Here is a 20,504-nt window from a genome sequence, read left to right as displayed (position 1 = left end):
TGGGAACCTGTACCGGGAGAGATAAACTCAAATATGGAGGGAAAAACAGTTTGGATTCCTTTGAACACTTGTTTCCCCTCAGTTTCTAATGACACTCTGAGGTACATTTCACGAAGTGACTAATGTGCTATAGTACAGAAAGTAGAGTGCCGAAGAAATTTTTTTCCCTGATTGTGTCAAGATTAAAAATAGTGGTTTTAAAAACTGGCCTGCATGTATGCCAGTTTCAAAATGTCAACTTCAATACGGCATGATGGATAAAAAAGAGGGGAGAATGACCTAAAGCAGTGGCTTGACAAATGGGAAAAATAACTTGAAATAAATATAAATGTATTTTTGACATAAAAATGCCACCGCTCATATTTAAAATACACACCATCAGTCATCCAATATTGTTATGTCCATGCTAATTTTCAATGTTTCTGTTAAATTTCTCAACATGTGAAAATATATATTCCTGAAGACGGGTATAATAATTATATTTAATACCTCCGTGGTTGTTCAAAATGTAACTCAAGCTGTTTGCAGTAAGGTTTAGGGAGCATTTAGTTTGCATTCATTAAATGAGGTCGAGGCTGACAAGAGAGACTCATTTTATCTTTGTCATTTTTTATATCACCAATTTAGAGAAGTTTAATCAGTAACTAAGATGATTTATCATATAACAATGATTTTACAGATGGATTTTGTGGAAAGTATATGTTCAAGTTATAAAGTTACATTTAATACATATTATTAAAACTTTGTGGATACAAAAATTCTACTGAATAGTTATTTTACATATTTTCCAAAGTGAAAGTTTTGGGAGGTGCACCAGGGAAGTCTATTAGCTTCTTAGAGAAAGTAAGAGAGAGAGGGAGAGAAAAGAATATTATATTATGATTCCCAGTTCTTTTCAATATTTTATGTTTACACAGCAATGCATGTAAAACTCGTTTCAATGAATAAGGTATATGAAGTGGTAAGAAGGGATATAAAAAAAGCACAATATCAGATTGGTGCATATTTTATAGATATTTTGATATGCATTCTAAGTAATGTTTAGAAATATAGGGGCACCTGGGTGCCTGAGTCCTTAAGCGTCTGCCTTAGGCTCAGGTTATGATCCCAGTGTCTTGGGATTGAGCCCCGCATCTGGCTCCCTGCTCAGAGAGAAGCCTGATTCTCACTCTCCCACTCCCCCTGCTTGTGTTCCCTTATTTAAAGAATTTATAAATTCTTATTTAAAGAATAAATAAAATCTTTTAAAAAAGGGAAATTAAAAAAATTACTCTTATGTAGTATCTCAAAGTTTACAGAAATGTTGACTCAAAAGGCGAGAGCCTTTCTATGTTAGCTAATTATGTACTTTCAGATTTTTCTTCATCTTTGCTACATGGCATCCTCTTTGAACTTGCCTCGATAAAAATCTTCCTCTCTTCTTATGTGACTTCAATACATAGACTATCTCATCACCAGATCATTTATTTATTTTCTCATTCAACAAACATGTATTTGGTGTTTCAAACATGCTTGACCTCATGCCAAGAAGTACAGAGTTGAATAAGGGAGACACAGATATTGATTGAAAAAATTCCCTTCTTTTCCTACTAGCTACAAAGTCCACTAAGCTAAAGACCGCTAGAGTTACTTCATTTTCCAAGGAAGAACATGATAATAATTCCACATTTATTATGTGATAGGTATTAAGCAGGGATATTTACAAATAAATGATCTCATTTAACCTCCAAGACATCCTTTTGAGCTAGTTGTTCATAGCCATACTCTCACCTGAGGAAAACAAAGCTCAGAGACATAAAAACAATTTACCCAATGTCCTCAGGTTGGTCTATAGTGAACTCAGGACAAATTTTATTTCAAATCCATGTCAAACACAACTTACTTAGGTCAAGAATCAATATAAGGTGGTGCTCTAATATTTTTTAGAAGGCAGATAATTTCAGACATATCACAACTTCTCTGAGACGATTTCCTTTTTAAAAATAATTCTCCCTCCCAGGCTATTGTGAAAAAAATGTAAATAAGTTACCTAAACATTATAGACCAAACAAATTAAACATGCCATTTACACATAATTACACCAGCTTATTATGCTATGAATATACATTATTTCATCTCTTCTTAGTCATAAATTTCCTGGAGGTGAGGTTTCACCTCAACAACCTTGTGGTGAGAAGTGTATGAATTAAACCAGACCCTGAGGCTCCTTCAGATTCGAAGATTTGTGAGAAGGATTACTCAGGCTCAACTGAGTTTTCTTAGACTTTATTTTATTACTGAGCCAACAAGCAAGCAGTGTAAAGGAGATTGAGAATAGATGTGGTTGGAGTAAATGAAACCTTACAGTGCTCTCCTCTGCAACATTAAAATCTGTGATATCAGCAGATATAAAGTGAAGAATATGCCAGGTCAGAGGAGCCCAGGACTACCAGCCCACTGACTTTTATCCTGCTTTAAATTGAAGTGGGTTGTTTTAACCCTCCAGGTCTACTGTGTTGCCATAAATGGAATTCCATTTTGTATGGGCTTACTTGCTCTCCGTTTACTTGATGCCGCACCATTGAGTTTGCTCAAGATTTCAGTGCAGCTAGCAGAATGCAGTCTGTCCCCGTACAGTAAGTGATAGAGCTGCTGGAGTGCAGCAGAGAGGAGCCAAGTAGATAAGGAACAAGAGTGACTCCAGAGCAAAGTTAAGGAGGTTGCAGTGGATTGCCCCAAGAACAGGCAGATGCCTGAGTGGAGAGGCAGATGGTTTGGGTAGGGGGGGCAGGGGTGGACCAGTAGGAAGACACAGAGCAGACACTCATCTGTGGAAGGGTAAGCCAAAGACTAAAATCAGAGTGTACTGAACTCAGGATGGTTGACCTTCGGAGGCACTGGGATTGGGTAGCGAAGCCAAGCCGCAGCATATTGACTCAGTGATGGGAAAGATTCCCAGAAGCCAGGCAGTTAAAATGGTTCAGCCAAGATTTTGCCAAGTTAATACCAAGATTAAAACCAGGTGTTGAAAAATGAGGTTGAAGAGGTGGAATGAAACAGGATGGAGAGAAGCAATGCCATGTGTGCAAAATTGCCAAAATAAAATCCTACCAGAGAATTCGGTGTTTGCTTGCTATGAATTCTTTTATTTCTGGTTAAAACACATGTGTATTGTCAATGGGAAAGCATTAAATAACTTAATGATTAATATATTAGTTCTTACAGTCTAATACTCTTCATCTCAATGTGTCTTCTTTTTCAGAGATAGACTCTAAGAACAGCATTAATCATTTGTATTAAATAAGAAAGTTTTTAGTCCCAAAGATGAAAGTATATGCTCAGAAAATAGCTATATATATATATATATATATATATATATATATATATATATATATATATAAAAGGTGGGGGAGTAGGAAGTTGGAATAACTTCAGAAGGAACAGTTTGGTTATATCTATGAAAGCATATTTTGAGTTCATAATTGTCTCGACATAGTTTCGGTATATAACAAGGTAGCCGGGAAAAAAAAAATGATTTGATCCTCAAATAATTGTCAGCAGTTTGATGCAAACCCCATTCAGAGAAGTGAAAGTATATCATAGTCCTATATCATGTTCCCTACTTGCTAGAAGTCCACCAAAAGGAAATTAGAACGAGTAACTCATATAAAACAGTTGGATACAATATATTTGGAGAGCTAGAAAGATACATTAATGGGATAGTTAATGCTTACCTAAGTGATTATTTTTGCTAGGTACCATTCTGAGCATATAACACACACAAATACACAAATACAGACATGCACACGTACATTCATACATATATATTTTTTCTATGTGTAATGTTCGTATAACTTTGTGGCATACATGCTTTTATTATCTTTATTTTAAAGATGAGAAAACTGACTTGCACAGAAATCACATTATCTGCCCAGAGGCAAATAGCTAATTAGTTGAATTGTTATTTGAGCATTGTCTGGTTCTGTAAACTTTTACAGAACCAACACCTTGTGCTGCTTTTTCTTAGATAGGGATAAATTTGTAGCTTCAGATAAAACATAATGATAAAATTGAAAATATAAAACAAAAGTGTACTTAGAGAAACAGAAATATCATGCCAGCTCCCTGCCCCGCTACCATTATGTAGGACAGTCAAGAAAAGATGTCTCAGAGGGAATTCTGAGGATGTGTAACTCAAAAAGGAAACTCAAAAAGAATGTGTAAAAGTATGAGGGCTGAAATGGGGGGAAGAAATAGGTATTCAAAAAATCAACCATTGGATTTATGTGTGTGTGTGCATATAGGTATATATGCACACACAAATATATATCAGATTTTAATATATTTTATGATTTTAGGGAACTTACCAAGTAATATATCAATTTCTTTCCATTATGTATTCCTTTGAATAGACAATATCAAAGCTATATATTTAATAACTTGCACTTATGTCAAAGGTTTTATAAGATAGAAAAAGTGCTTAATCCAATTTTTAATTACATTCAAGACATCAGCTCCTAATAGGTATGTGTAATTTCTTCAAACTATGAAATTACTTGGAATTTTGCACGTTATGTAGAGTTTTATGAAATAACAACTGCTTACATTTTATGGGTTTTTTTTGGCTCAGGAAAATTTTCCCAGTATTTTACAGAAATATCATTTAAAACATATAATATTAACATAAGAATTCTCCAATTTCTTTGGAGATCAGAAAATGTACATATTCTTTTATATATATTTTATTGCACAATTAATATTTTATATGTACCAGGAGAGTGGGCAACACATTTATTTTATTCACCACAGTATGTTTACTAGGACTGAGCCTGGCAATAAATATTGAATTAAGTAAGTTAATCAAGTATATTTTAAGGTGGGGAAGCATGGGAATAAACAGTGTACCTGATTTTCATTGTGAGGGGAGTAGATGCTCTAACTATGAGAGCTGTTAGTATCTACTTAGGCTGATTCTTACTCACATTATTAATAGTCATGTTGCATGACATATCAGAGAAACTAATCACAGATTCGCTTACCAATTTATTTATTCTCTAAATAGAAAAAGAGAACATGAGATTTCGAAGTATTTGATAAATTAAACCTTCTATGTAGCATATCTTGGGGAGAATACAAAAAGCCAGCTACAACTAATGAAATGTACATTTTAGTTTATGATCTACATATAAAAGGAAATATTTTATAAATGAACTAAAATGAAAACTGAAGGAAGTTAAAGCAACATGCTTTGCATTTTTAATTTAAATGCAATGAAATATAAATACAATGGCATTACTGGATATTTCCATCATTCCCATTAGAGTTTCTAATTTTCCACTAGGTTTAAGATAATGATGATAAAGGAAAAATAAAAAACTTAAGAGTGTCGAATAAAGGCACATATATTACATAGCTAAAAATAGCAGGTGAAATTCAAGTGGATTGTTAAAATATTTCAAAGCTTTCTTTTATATTTTATTATTAATAACTCAACCTACTTAAATGAATACCTCTATATACATGATATATGAGCAGTTTGATCACATACTTTCCCCTGATGAGAGCTAAAGCTTACAAAGATAGCTCTTGCTTTAGAACTTCTAGAACTTTGCTTTTCATGGATTTTAGCTCTGCTTAACAAGCTTATTTCAGCTCCATAGCCTGCTCCCCGTCATTGCCCCATTAGCTTCACATCTGGCATACTTTCCTCCTTTGTGCTGCCTTGGTTCCTTTGATTGCTTTATTTGGGCATAAAATCAGGCCGGTGCTGCTGACATTGCCCAGGAAGCACCTGTCTCATTCCCACACCAGGCCTGATCAGGTAAAACCAGTGCAAAGGAGAGGCCACAGACCTTCCTTGAGCAGTAGGAGAGGTGTAAAATGTCTTTGCTCTTCCTTCAGAATTTAATGGAGAAAATCCGCCCCTCCCCCTAATCTATAATACATATAAGGTTTTATATCTGATAGATCAAAGGGAAATCTTCTTTGGAGGAGGTTTCCATTAGGTTAATCTCCAAAACATCTCAAAAACCAAATTACTTAATTTTTATAGCCACCTCAATCCTCCTCTTTCCATATGCCTAGGATGTGTTTATCGATACTATCCATCTAGGGAGCCAAGTTAGAAACTGTATTCCCAGTATCTTCCTTGGCTGCATCTCAAGAAAATTATTCTCGGGAGACAAACCATAGAGACTCATATTTTAGAAAATAAATCCACTAATGTGTAACTAAATAGTATGTTATGTTTAAGATGGAATTTATCCTATGAATCCTTTCCAATCCAAATTAGAAAATCAATTTAATTGATCACATTTAAACATTAATCTATCTATCTATATATATGATTATTTCCATAGTTGCAAAAATTGATAAAGTTGAATCTGTTTATGATAAAAATTCTTAGCAAAGTACTAATAAAATTATACTTTCCTAATCTTGTAAGGAGTATGTAAAAAATGCTGTACAAACATCAGACTTAAAGGTGACTGTTCAAAAGCATGCATCCCCTTGAGATGAGGAATAAAAAAATTATGTCCACTCTTATCAATTCAGTTCAAAATTGTATTGGATTATCTAGCCGAAGTAGTTAAATGAGTAAATGATAGAATGTTCTAAAGGAAATAAAAGAAGGAAATATCCATATATATTTGATTACAGTTGATAAGAACTTGGTCAAGTCTGATGGTACAAAATCAACACACAAAAATCAGTATTAGTCCAGCAAATTGTTAGAAAATGAAAATTTATTTTTAAAATACATTTCAAAAAAGCACCAAAAGTGTGAAGCACTTAGGAATAAATTTTAAAAAATGTCATTATAGTTTTTAAGGAAAAAATCTATTATTGAGAGAAAATTAAAGAAGTCTAAAATAAATCGGATGAAACAACCTACATATAGTGTTGTAAAGATATCTATTTCCCCAGATTTAATACACACCTAATATAGACTTTGTGTGTATGAGAGAATGTGTGTTGTACCCACAGGTATGTGTATATAGATTACAAGCAGATGTTATAATATATATGTAGTAGAAAGTGTCAAGAATGGCCACGATACTTTTGAAGAAAAACATGGCAGGAAGCCTTGCTTTATTAGATGATCTAATAAATCTCTTCAAATTCACCATGTCAGATTTCTACTCTTAGTTATGAAATATGGCAAACTCTTCACATGTGCAACATGAGTCATGTGCAAGATTGTCTATTGCGGAATTTTTTTTCAGGGCAAAGTGTTATAAAAATATGAAAGGCAGTCAATAATAAAGGGCACATATATTATGGTATATCCATACAAAGTTATACTCTAAGCAGAGGATTAAATAATCAGCCTGGATATATTATACACATATAATATCAATGGAAAGAAGCAAAGCAGAAAGAAATCCAATAATTCTATACATAAGAAGTCTCAAGGCAGTTGATATGTATAACATGTTGCTTAAATATATACATGTGGAAGTTAAACCTACAGATAAAAGTAGGATAGTTATTTAAAGGGACAAGGGATGCTTTTGCAATACAGATTAAGAGATTCCTATAATAAATTGCTTATTGTCCTGTTTGTGGTTGCATAAGTACTCACTGCATCATTTTCTTTAAGGTGCACATGTATATTTCATATATTTCTAGATATGTAATACATTTTACATAAGTAAAAATAAGTAGAGGAGGGGCGCCTGGGTGGCTCAGTGGGTTAAGCCGCTGCCTTCGGCTCAGGTCATGATCTCAGAGTCCTGGGATCAAGCCCCACATCGGGCTCTCTGCTCAGCAGGGAGCCTGTTTCCTCCTCTCTCTCTGCCTGCCTCTCTGCCTGCTTGTCATCTCTCTCTGTCAAATAAATAAATAAAATCTTTAAAAAAAAAAAAATAAGTAGAGGAATAATACCTTGACTGTTTCTCATTCTTTCAGCTTTCACGGTAATCCATTCTACAGGTGTCTTAGTTATTGACTGTGTTCATAGATTTCATTTATACATAAGACACTGAATCTTAAACAGAAGAAAAGGGCAAAATCATAAAAATTTAACTTTGTTTTTATTTATTGTTTATTATTATATTCAATTAGTCAACATATAGAACATCATTAGTTTTTGAGGCAATGTTCAACAATTCATTAGTTCTGTATAACATTCAGTGCTCATCACCACTGGTGCCCTCCTTAATACCCATCACGTGATTACCCCATCCCCCCAACCCTCCCTTCTGTAACCCTCAGTTTGTTTCCTGTAGTCTAGAGTCTCTCATGGTATGTCTTCCTCGCTGATTTCTTCCTCTTCTGTTTTCCCTGCCTTCAAATTGTATTTTATTTAATTAATGAATGTATGTATTTTGTTTGTTTGGTTGGTTTTTGTTTGATATACAAAAAGCTGTGTACAATTAATTTGCATAACTTGTGATGAGTTTGGACATAAGTATACACCTGTGAAGGCATCACCATAGTCTATGTCATAAAACCATCAAAAGTCTCTTCCTATTTTCTTTTTTGTTACTTTTTTGGGATCCAAACACTTAACATAGATCTACCCTCTTAAGAAATCTTCAAATATGGGAACACGGCAGGGATGTCCATTATCACCACTGCTATTCAACATAGTACTAGAGGTCCTAGCCTCAGCAATCAGACAACAAAAGGAAATTAAAGACATCCAAATCAGCAAAGAAGAAGTCAAATTATCACTCTTCGCAGATGATATGATACTATATGTGGAAAACCCAAAAGACTCCACTCCAAAACTGCTAGAACTTATACAGGAATTCAGTAAAGTGTCAGGATATAAAATCAATGCACAGAAATCAATTGCATTTCTCTACACCAACAGCAAGACAGAAGAAAGAGAAATTAAGGAGTCAATCCCATTTACAATTGCACCCCAAAACCATAAGATACCTAGGAATAAACCTAACCAAAGAGACACAGAATCTATACTCAGAAAACTATAAAGTACTCATGAAAGAAATTGAGGAAGACACAAAGAAATGGAAAAATGTTCCATGCTCCTGGATTGGAAGAATAAATATTGTGAAAATGTCTATGCTACCTAAAGCAATCTACACATTTAATGCAATTCCTATCAAAGTACCATCCATCTTTTTCAAAGAAATGGAACAAATAATTCTAAAATTTATATGGAACCAGAAAAGACCTCGAATAGCCAAAGGGATATTGAAAAAGAAAGCCAACGTTGGTGGCATCACAATTCCGGACTTCAAGCTCTCTTACAAAGCTGTCATCATCAAGACAGCATGGTACTGGCACAAAAACAGACACATAGATCAATGGAACAGAATAGAGAGCCCAGAAATAGACCCTCAACTCTACAGTCAACTAATCTTCGACAAAGCAGGAAAGAATGTCCAATGGAAAAAAGACAGCCTCTTCAATAAATGGTGCTGGGAAAATTGGACAGCCACATGCAGAAAAATGAAATTGGACCATTTCCTTACACCACACACAAAAATAGACTCAAAATGGATGAAGGACCCCAATGTGCGAAAGGAATCCATCAAAATCCTTGAGGAGAACACAGGCAGCAACCTCTTCGACCTCAGCCGCAGCAACATCTTCCTAAGAACAACGCCAAAGGCAAGGGAAGCAAGGGCAAAAATGAACTATTGGGATTTCATCAAGATCAAAAGCTTTTGCACAGCAAAGGAAACAGTTAACAAAATCAAAAGACAACTGACAGAATGGGAGAAGATATTTGCAAACGACATATCAGATAAAGGACTAGTGTCCAGAATCTATAAAGAACTTAGCAAACTCAACACCCAAAGAACAAATAATCCAATCTAGAAATGGGCAGAGAACATGAACAGACATTTCTGCAAAGAAGACATCCAGATGGCCAACAGACACATGAAAAAGTGCTCCATATCACTCGGCATCAGGGAAATACAAATCAAAACCACAATGAGATATAACCTCACACCAGTCAGAATGGCTAAAATCAACAAGTCAGGAAATGACAGATGCTGGCGAGGATGCGGAGAAAAGGGAACCCTCCTACATTGTTGGTGGGAATGCAAGCTGGTGCAGCCACTCTGGAAAACAGCATGGAGGTTCCTCAAAATGTTGAAAATAGAACTGCCCTATGACCTAACAATTGCACTATTGGGCATTTACCCTAAAGATACAAACGTAGTGATCCAAAGGGGCACGTGCACCCGAATGTTTATAGCAGCAATGTCCACAATAGCCAAACTATGGAAAGAACCTAGATGTCCATTAACAGATGAATGGATCAAGAAGATGTGGTATATATACACAACGGAATACTATGCAGCCATCAAAAGAAATGAAATCTTGCCATTTGCGACAACATGGATGGAACTAGAGCGTATCATGCTTAGCGAAATAAGTCAAGCAGAGAAAGACAACTATCATATGATCTCCCTGATATGAGGAAGTGGTGATGCAACATGGGGGCTTAAATGGGTAGGAGAAGAATAAATGAAACAAGATGGGATTGGGAGGGAGACAAACCATAAGAGACTCTTAATCTCACAAAACAAACTGAGGGTTGCTGGGGGGAGGGGGTTTGGGAGAAGGGGGTGGGATTATGGACATTGGGGAGGGTATGTGCTTTGGTGAGTGCTGTGAAGTGTGTAAACCTGGTGATTCACAGACCTGTACCCCTGGGGATAAAAATATATGTTTATAAAAAATAAAAAATTAAAAAAAAAAAAGAAATCTTCAAATATGCAGTACAGTATTTTTAACAGTAGGCACTGTGCTATGTAGTAGATCTCTAGGACCTATGCCTCTTTTATAACCAAACCCCTGTACCTGTTGACTAATGTCTGCTCATCTCCCCTATATTAAACTTTAAAAGCACTTTGTCAAGATTTGTGAAAGGTTTGAAATCCTGCCATATTTTCACACTTACAAGTCTGTTTCATGCTGACACAAGTCTCCCATGTTAAGAACAAAGATTTTATTACAGTATACCCAACAGACTGTCATGTTTGTATGCTTCTCTTTGTACCCCACAGTCCTTGAGGGAGGGGGTCACAGGTGAGTGGCATGTACATGGTGGGTTTACAACACTGCAAAGGAACCCTGAGCTTAGAAATTGTCAATCATTTATAGGGGCTTCTAGCAAATAGCCCAAACTTTGTCCTTGAGTCTTTACTGTTCTCGACAGTGAAAAATTTGTTCTGTGCTTTAGAGTGAGACACTATCTCTTTCTTCCAAGCTTGCTTCCTACACAAACATCCTTGACATGATGGCCAGAACAAAAGAAAGGATGCACAGAAACTGAGACACCTATGAAAAATTATTTCCTAAGTCATATTAATTACTGAATACTTATCTTGAAAAGTTACAAAAGGCATTTGAATATGTCTATTTAAATAATGGGTATTTCAAAGTGTAGTATTTGTGATCATCCTTATATTTAAATTAAGTATAAAATTTCCCATAATATCAAAATTTTAAAATAAAGTTTCATTTGAGGGAGACACAAAGAAATGGAAAAATGTTCCATGCTCATGGATTGGAAGAATAAATATTGTGAAAGTGTCTATGCTACCTAAAGCAATCTACACATTTAATGCAATCCTAAAATTTATATGGAACCAAAAAAGACCTCAAATAGCCAAAGAATATTGAAAATAGAAATAGAATATTGAAAAAGAAAGCCAAAGTTGATGGCATCACAATTCCAGACTTCAAGCTCTATTACAAAGCTGTCATCATCAAGATAGTATGGTACTGGCACAAAAACAGACACATAGATCAATGGAACAGAATAGAGAGCCCAGAAATAGACCCTCAACTGTAGGTCAACTCATCTTCAACAAAGCAGGGAGGAATGTCCAATGGAAAAAAGACAGCCTCTTCAACAAATGGTGTTGGGAAAATTGGACAGTCACATGCAGAAAATGAAATTGGACCATTTCCTTACACCACACACAAAAATAGACTCAAAATGGATGAAGGACCTCAATGTGCGAAAGGAATCCATCAAAATCCTTGAGGAGAACACAAGCAGCAACCTCTTCGGCCTCAGCTGCAGCAACGTCTTCCTAGGAATAACGCCAAAGACAAGGGAAGCAAGGGCAAAAATGAGCTATTGGGATTTCATCAAGATCAAAAGCTTTTGTACAGCAAAGGAAACAGTTAACAAAACCAAAAGACAACGGACAGAATGGGAGAAAATATTTGCAAACAACATATCAGATAAAGGGCTAGTATCCAAAATCTATAAAGGGCTCAGCAAACTCAACACCCAAAGAATAAATCATCCAATCAAGAAATGGGCAGAGGACATGAACAGACATTTCTGCAAAGAAGCCATAAGATGGCCAACAGACACATAAAAAAATGCTCCACATCACTCGGCATCAGGGAAATAAAAATCAAAAACCACAACGAGATACCACTTCACACCAGTCAGAATGGCTAAAATTAACAAGTCAGGAAAAGACAGATGCTGGCAAGGATGCGGAGAAAGGGAAACTGTTCTACACTGTTGGTGGGAATGCAAGCTGGTGCAGCCACTCTGGAAGACAGCATGGAGGTTCCTCAAAAACTTGAAAATAGAGCTATCCTACAATCCAGGAATTGCACTACTGGGTATTTACCCTAAAGATACAAGTGTAGTGATCTGAAGGGGCATGTGCACCCAAATATTTATAGCAGCAATGTCCACAATAGCCAAACTATGGAAAGAACCTAGATGTCCATCAACAGATGAATGGATAAAGAAGAGGTGGTACATATACACAATGGAATACTATGCAGCCATCAAAGGAAATGAAATCTTGCCATTTGCAACGACATAGATGGAACTAGAGGGTATTATGCTTAGTGAAATAAGTCATTTGGAGAAAGACAACTATCATATGATCTCCCTGATATGAGGAAGTGGAGATGCAACATAGGGGGCTTGGGGGGGGGTAGGAAAAGAATAAATGAAACAAGATGGGGTCGGAAGGGAGACAAACCATAAGAGACTCTTAATCTCACAAAACAAACTGAGGGTTGCTGGGGGGAGGGGGGTCGGGAGAGGGCGATGGGGTTATGGACATTGGGGAGGGTATGTGCTATGGTGAGTGCTATGAAGTGTGTAAACCTTGCGATTCACAGACCTGTACCCCTGGGAATAAAATTACATTATATGTTTATAAAAAAATTTAAAAATTAATAAAAAATGAGTAGGAAAAAAAATAATGGAAGCCCGCCCCCCAAAATAAAGTTTCATTATTATGTTCACACAAAAATAAAGTCTATATACATGATTTGGTATATTCTCACCAAATAAATTGATCATTTGAATGAATCTATTGAATAAAATAATCTATTAGATTAGGGATCTAATAGGTGTGAACTCACACTATCTATCTAACCATTTGGTACTTGAATTCTCTGAAATGCTGGGTTGAGAAGAATTTTGAGTTCCAGTTATATTCATTATAAAAAAATGTAATCTCTGATTAAAAGTGTTTACCATAAAAACCAAAAAAGAGGAAATACTGAACTTCTATTTTATACTATCTTAAAAACAAAGTAAACAAAAACACCACTCAGTACAATGATATGTCAAGAGTCACACAGCTATTGTTTTTATGGAACACTTTACTTAATGTAATATACAGAGTACACATATTATTTATAACTTTTTTTCTTTATGTTTTTATTTACTCCCAGCAAGAGTTCTAAAGCTAAGGCAAAGATTGGTCTATTTCATTGGCATACAAATCAAGAAACTTTTGATGAAAATAGGTAGCCTTGGAAATAAGATGTTCTGAAAAGGATCTATTACTGAGGAAACCGAGAATATGGAGTGAATGCTTCAGTTAATGAAAGAGAAAGAAAAGCACATGCCTCAGCTGGAAGGAACCAGATAGAGAAGATTTGATTCTTATTGATGTAGAGCTAAAGTGAGTAATCACAGACTCTTGCTTAATGGCTCCTTGAATTGCATTGAATTTAGTTCTTGGCTCCACAAAGCCCTGGGGAATTTGGTCTCTTATTTGACTAATGGGTGCTTTTTAACTATACGAACCCATACCCTACCCAGCTCTTAAAGTAGCTATGGAAGGTTGCCTGGATGGCTCAGATGGTTAAGTGTCTGCCTTCGGCTCCAGACATGATCCCGGGGTCCTGGAGTCAAGTCCCACACTGGGCTCCCAGCTCAGTGGGGATCTTGCTTCTCCTTCTGCCTCTGCCGTGAATAAATAAAATCTTTAAAAAAATAGCTATGGAAGAGTACATGTTCAGCAATATCATGTATTTAAAATGAACTCTGTGCTTTTAGTATGGTCACTTGGGAAATATAATTTATCCAAAAACAGAGAATTTGAACTTGGATATGGCATTAATGTAAGGTAGAAAATAAGATTTCTATACTCAACAAGGGATGGAAGATGAATTAGTTACAGCAAGCATTAGCAAAACAAGTAAAAAAAAAAAAAAAACACCCCATATATCCTCTTATTACTCAGGAGTGTGTTCACTGAGATAAAAAAAAAAAAAAAAAAAAAAAAAAAAAAAGTGCCACAGTATAGCCTCTCCCCCTGAAAGCAGGTGAGATAACTAAAGATTGACCTCAGAGGGCTCTTCCTGGGATCTCTTACCAACTAGAGTGCAACATGGTAGATCTGAGCCGCCGCTGGGCTGTACTTTTGGCAATCATATTTTTGACCTCGAGACTCACATGCAAGAAGAAAAAAAAAGGAGCATATCAGTGAAGTGACCCATAAGGTTTGTAAGATTCACTAGTTTTATCACATACTCTACTGTGCACCAGTGTTTGATTTTAAAGTACCAGCCAGTGTTATATGCAACTAATAAATCATTGAACCTATATGAGAAACTAATGATGTACTATATGTTGGCTAATTCAATTTAAATTAAAATGAATAAATAATTATGTACCATAAATAAATATGATTACCATATTAAATGGCTACAATGTTGCTTGGTAGTATTTCTGAATTTTTGACATTTAACAACAGAAATGGCACTGCCAGTGTTCTGTTTGTACTCACTGATTTTACATAGGTTATGTTGGTATTGATTAAATGTAACTTTTTATCTCTAGACTGAAAAATGCTAAACAATAATATCTAGGTTGTGTTGGGAATAAAACTAGAAGAGAAATAGAAAACTGGAGGTTGTGAATTCTGAGACTAATGGAAGAAAAATAAATTTGACCATAGTACACACTGGATGAATGATTTTGAAATGGCTTTGGATTACTCTCTGGATAGAGATTAAATGACTGGGCCTGTTTTATTTGTGATTACTAGGTAATACTAGTAGGAATATTAGAAAACAGGTTTTGGATGAGAAATGTGTGTGTGTGTTTCCAGCCAACAAGGTATATAAATGTATAATATTAAGGAAAACTGCCACAACTATGTTTATTGCAGAAATAATTTGTAACATATTGTCTTTATTGTTTGAATATGACTAAGTAGTTCTTTTGTTTGGGATTTTTGTCATCATGTGTCTATGGGTGTCTTGTGATTCTGCTTCCAAAAGACAGGAAGGATAGGGCTACCTATAGCTTCTTTATGAAAAGTAATAACCCATTTGTTGGCCAGCAAATTAAGACAAGAACTAGTGTGGGGACATACAAATCAAAAATTTTGAAAAATAAGGACTCAAAATATCTGTAAACAAGGATAAGGTCAATTATCCCTATGAATCATGTTTCTTGTTTTTTGGAATTTCAACAGAGACTACAATGAAACCCTTAAGCTTGTAACAAGAATGGGAATGAAAAAGTTAAAAAAAAAAAAAAAAAAGCAAATTAACGGAAAGTTCTTTAGCTAGATTAAAAATGAAGCACTTGAGTAGTGGTTCTCAACCCTGACTGTTGTTATTAGAATCACCTAACCGCCTAGAGAGCTTTTAAGAACTACCAATGTCAGGGCCCTGTCCTGATCCTTTTGGTTTTTTATGGGACCTACAAATGAAAAAAAACATTTTTTTTTTTTTTTTTGAGATTTTCCAGGTGTAACGTGAAGCCCATATTGAGAATAAGTGCACTAAACCCAATTCCTACAACAAAAATCCCTGGATCAGTAGGCTTACATTTAGTTTCAGTTCAGAAGGCCTGCTGTATTAGGGTTAGTGTTCAGCTGTCTGTAACAGAAAACTCCCCAAATCTAAATGTCCAAAGCTAGTGATGTGACTCTGCTGTTATCAGGGACTTGCTCTCCCTGTTGAGATCCTTTTATGAAGGAGGAAGAGAATAGACAGATACTGAAAAGGCAGCCAACAATCCAAGAGACTAAGAAGTGCTATTTTCTGGTCTCTGATTTCATGAGAGCCCTCTCTCAAATGCACTTGAGAAATCTTGTGTAAAACAAAGCTAAACACTTTCTTTATTGCGGAACTTTTTTCAGTCTCCAATATATAGAAAACCATCTGAATTTCCAACAAAAATAGAGAATTTGGTGTTTTCCAGATTTACTTGACAAGTGGTTAAAAATAAAATCTAGTATTTTCTCTCACTCATTCTCTCTCTCTCTCTCTCTCTCTCTCACACACACACTCAAAATAAACAAAAACAAAAAATTACTTTGGGAAACACTGCTATCCTGAAGTAGAGCATTCCTATGAAATCTTTCATAAGCCTGAATGACGTAAAGCATGGAAACAATTACCAATTAATTTATATGGAAAATTGTGAGTCATTCCCAGACCCTTAACATAACCTCTTGGCTTTTAGGAGATATCTTTCTAAGGGATGCACAGAATAAATCTAGATAAAGCGAAGATCCTCCCAGAGTTCAAAGCTCTGGCTGCTTGATGCTGAGAAGCTAAGCGTGGTTCCTGCAGAATGAGCTTGCAGGGGCCATTCTCACTGCTTCTGGTATGTGCTAGTTGCTCTTTCATAAAAGCAAAAGTGTTCTTTGGATTTCTTTTGATTTTAGTGAAAATCTATAGGTCTTAAAAGGGAAGTGACATAATGTGAACTTTCAACAAAATGTGGGAAATAACTATAGAGTAACTATCCCTTTTTCTTTTATTTCTATCTACTAATAATTTTTTAATGATTTTATTTATTTATTTATTTGTTTGTTTGTTTGTTTGTTTATTAGAGAGAGAGCATGAGTGGGAAAAGGGACAGAGGGAGAGAACTTCCAAGCAGACTGCTGCTGATGTGGAGCCCAAAGTGGGGCTTGATCTCAAGACCCATGAGATTTTGACTCATAAAATGAGAACCTGGGCTAAAACAAAGAGTCAGATACTTAATGGATAGAGCCCCCCAGGAACTCCTATCTATTAATTATTTTAAGTAAAAGAGATACTCTTCCCCTGGGGATAAAAATTCATTATATGTTTATTAAAAAAAATAATAATTTTAAAAAGATTTTAAAAATGTTAAAAAAAAAGAGATACTCTTGCCTTAGATATTTCAGGATCTCAAAAACAAATTTTAAAACATATTTATGTTAGTTATTTTATATTTAGTTATAATTTTATAGGAATCTGTTATTCCTGCCCCATTTTCAAATAACCCCAGGGAAAGTGTTGCAGTTAGTCATACTATGCTTTGTTCATCCCTAATACTGCTATTTGAACAGAGGTTCCTGGTTAATAAATTAAATAGGAGAGATTATGATATCCTCTTATAAGGAATTAATTTTCATGTTATGCCTCAAAGGAGAGGAATTTAAAATATCTCTTCTTTTATAAGAGTCAGGTTCCTGGTGCTTATTCCAGTGAAAATTTCTCTAATATTATGACAAATGTGCAGTACTAATATATGTTTAGGGAGTCTAAAAGCTTTGAAGTTTGTGTTCAAGTAAAGTCAGACACTAACTTTTCATTTAAATAATCCTTATTGATCACTGGCAGTCTTAGGTAGTGCTACTTGCATGTATCACAAACTATTAAAGAAAACACAACCTCTATTGAACTGAAGTCTACAAAAAACATGGTATGTTAACCAAGAATAAATCTTAAATGTTCTTACCACATCAAAGATAAAAATCATAACTAATATGAAGTTATGGATGTGTTATTAACTTGATTGTGGTGATCATTTCAAAATGTCTGTGTATATAAACCCATCATTTTGTACACCTTGAGTATATACAATTTTGTTTGCCAACTATAAAATTATAGTTGCTGATATATAATATAGTTGCTGATAATTAATATAGTTACTTATATATAATATAGTTGCTGATAATGGTGCTGAAGAAAAAAAATTGGGAGAAAAGTTGATTTACCAAATTTGTTCATTAATATAGATGTAAAATCCTATAGAAATATGAAAAATGTAATATTCCCCAGTCAGACTGGATTCAGTGAGCTTACCTCCAGGGGCTCCTGGACTATAGCTAAGAGGGGCTGGACCCACTTCACCGGACATTTTAGGTTCACCATTAGCTCCAAAGTCTGTGGGCCTGTCACTCAAGGCACTGGTAGCCATGACTCTTCCTGGATCCCAGGACCAGCGAAGTTGAATTGACCACTTGGTCCCAGGCCTAACTTGGTGATTTTGGATTCCACAGGGTATCACCATTTCCTACCTGGATCCTCAAGCACCCACAGAGGTACTTTGTCTGTGGATGGCTGCCAAATTATTGTTGCTGAGGGAGGATATGAGAAGGTGAGGTCTTATTCTTCCATCTTGCTGACATCACTCCTCTTTGTTCTTTAATATCTTAACCAGATTTTGTTATCAAGGTAATGCTGAGGTGTGATTATTTGGAAAGTTCTCTATGGACATATGTCTTGTGAGTGAGGCTCTGACTTCCATTTATTCCGGACAAACTTTAAGGTTCTTTGTAGAGTGAATGGCTTTGGGAACTAGAAATACTGGATGCCTTTGGTAGGTTACTGTCTTGTAGAAAGAGATAATACTTCTCTAAAGCAAAGATTAGGTAGACTTCCAAAAGACTTGAGCTCCCTAAGCCTGCTGTCCCTGTCCTGTAATATAACTCACTGTGTGTACTGGAGTCAACTGGCACTCTCTACATTACACTAGAATAATGGCTTATGAGTTTCAAATCCATGTAAAATTAAAATATTTAACAATAATAGGATAAAATTATTTAAGATATAAATGGAGTTATAGTCTTCTACATGCCTTATATTTTACAGGAATTTTAAAATTATTAATTTTTCTTATGTAAAAGCATAACTGTGAGTTTCATAACTCATATAACCATAAAAAGCTCATCAAGTTAGTATACAATTAGTAAGCTAATAGGAAAATGGAATAGTGAAATATTTCAATAGTTTAAAAATGTTGAAAGAAACACAAAATAGATGTCAGAATTATTAGGCATGTAGTAAAGTGGTACTTAGCTAAAACAAAGTAATTATATTAAATATATATGTACAAATGTATCCATTTAAAAATCTGTTGGCCTGGATCAGGATAGACAAACATTTTCGATAAAGAAGCAGATAGTAAATGTTTTGGATTTGGTTGGTCCTATGGTGTCTATGAGAACTGCTCAACTTTAGGACTGAAGCATGTAAGCAGCCATTTGTAAATGAATGAACAGGGTTGTACTTATAAAATTGAATTTACATAATAATTGGTGGGTAAGATTCAGCCTGTTGGAAGCAGTCTGCTGACCCCTAGTCTACAGCTTAAGGGCATAGTTAGCAAAATATCTTAAAATGTTAACAAGAAATACCTTATTTTATTTTTACTTTTTAAAGGATTCATATTTTGTGAGAGAGAGAACTTGAATGGGGGGAGAATGGGGAGAAGCAAACTCCCCTGCTGACCAGGGAGCCTGATTCGGGGCTCAATTCTAGGAATCTGGGATCATGACCTGAGCAGGGGGCAGATGCTTAACTGACTGAGCCACCCAGGCATCCCAGAAATACCTTAAATGTATGTGCAAGAAAGCTTGGAAGTAGTAGGATAAAAAAGACAAGTATTGGGTACACAGATATTAATTAGCTATACTAAAAACAAGTAAAACACACTTATAGATAAAATGTATTACTAGAAACAAAGAAAGCACACCCGAATATTAACGTCCAATAACAGAAAAAAAAATAAAATGCTAAATTTCTATAAACCTAAATGTGTAATTTGAGAGTATACTAAAACAACAGGACCAAAAAAAAAAAAGGAGAAAGAAGACAAATTGAGAAAGTGAGAGAAGATTGATCATTGTTCTCTTAGTTAACTGACCAAAAAAAAAAAAAAAAAAAAAAAAAAAAAAAAAATATATATATATATATAGCATGAAGGAGTTGTAGTACATGAAAATTATAAAATATGTTAAAATAAAAATGGTCTTAATTGACATTCACAGAACATTGTATACAACTGTTATTATGAGTATCATCTACATATTTTAAACTCATTAAGATCTTTGGTTTTCAGTTATTTATGTAGTTTGATTTGTATTCATCATGAATTTGTTGCATTGAATGTCTAAAAACTATAACTTTATGTCTCTTTGTAAATATTGCTTCTGTTATTTTTAGAATCAATCATAATATGTTAGATCTTTTCAGCATGTTCCATAAATATTTTATGTTATTTCTCTTTCACTTTCTAATCATCTTACTTTGTATGTTTAAAT

The sequence above is a fragment of the Mustela erminea genome, chromosome 17 (genome assembly GCF_009829155.1).
Source record: "Mustela erminea isolate mMusErm1 chromosome 17, mMusErm1.Pri, whole genome shotgun sequence".
NCBI lineage: Eukaryota > Metazoa > Chordata > Mammalia > Carnivora > Mustelidae > Mustela > Mustela erminea.
Note: the sequence above shows the minus strand (reverse complement) of the source record.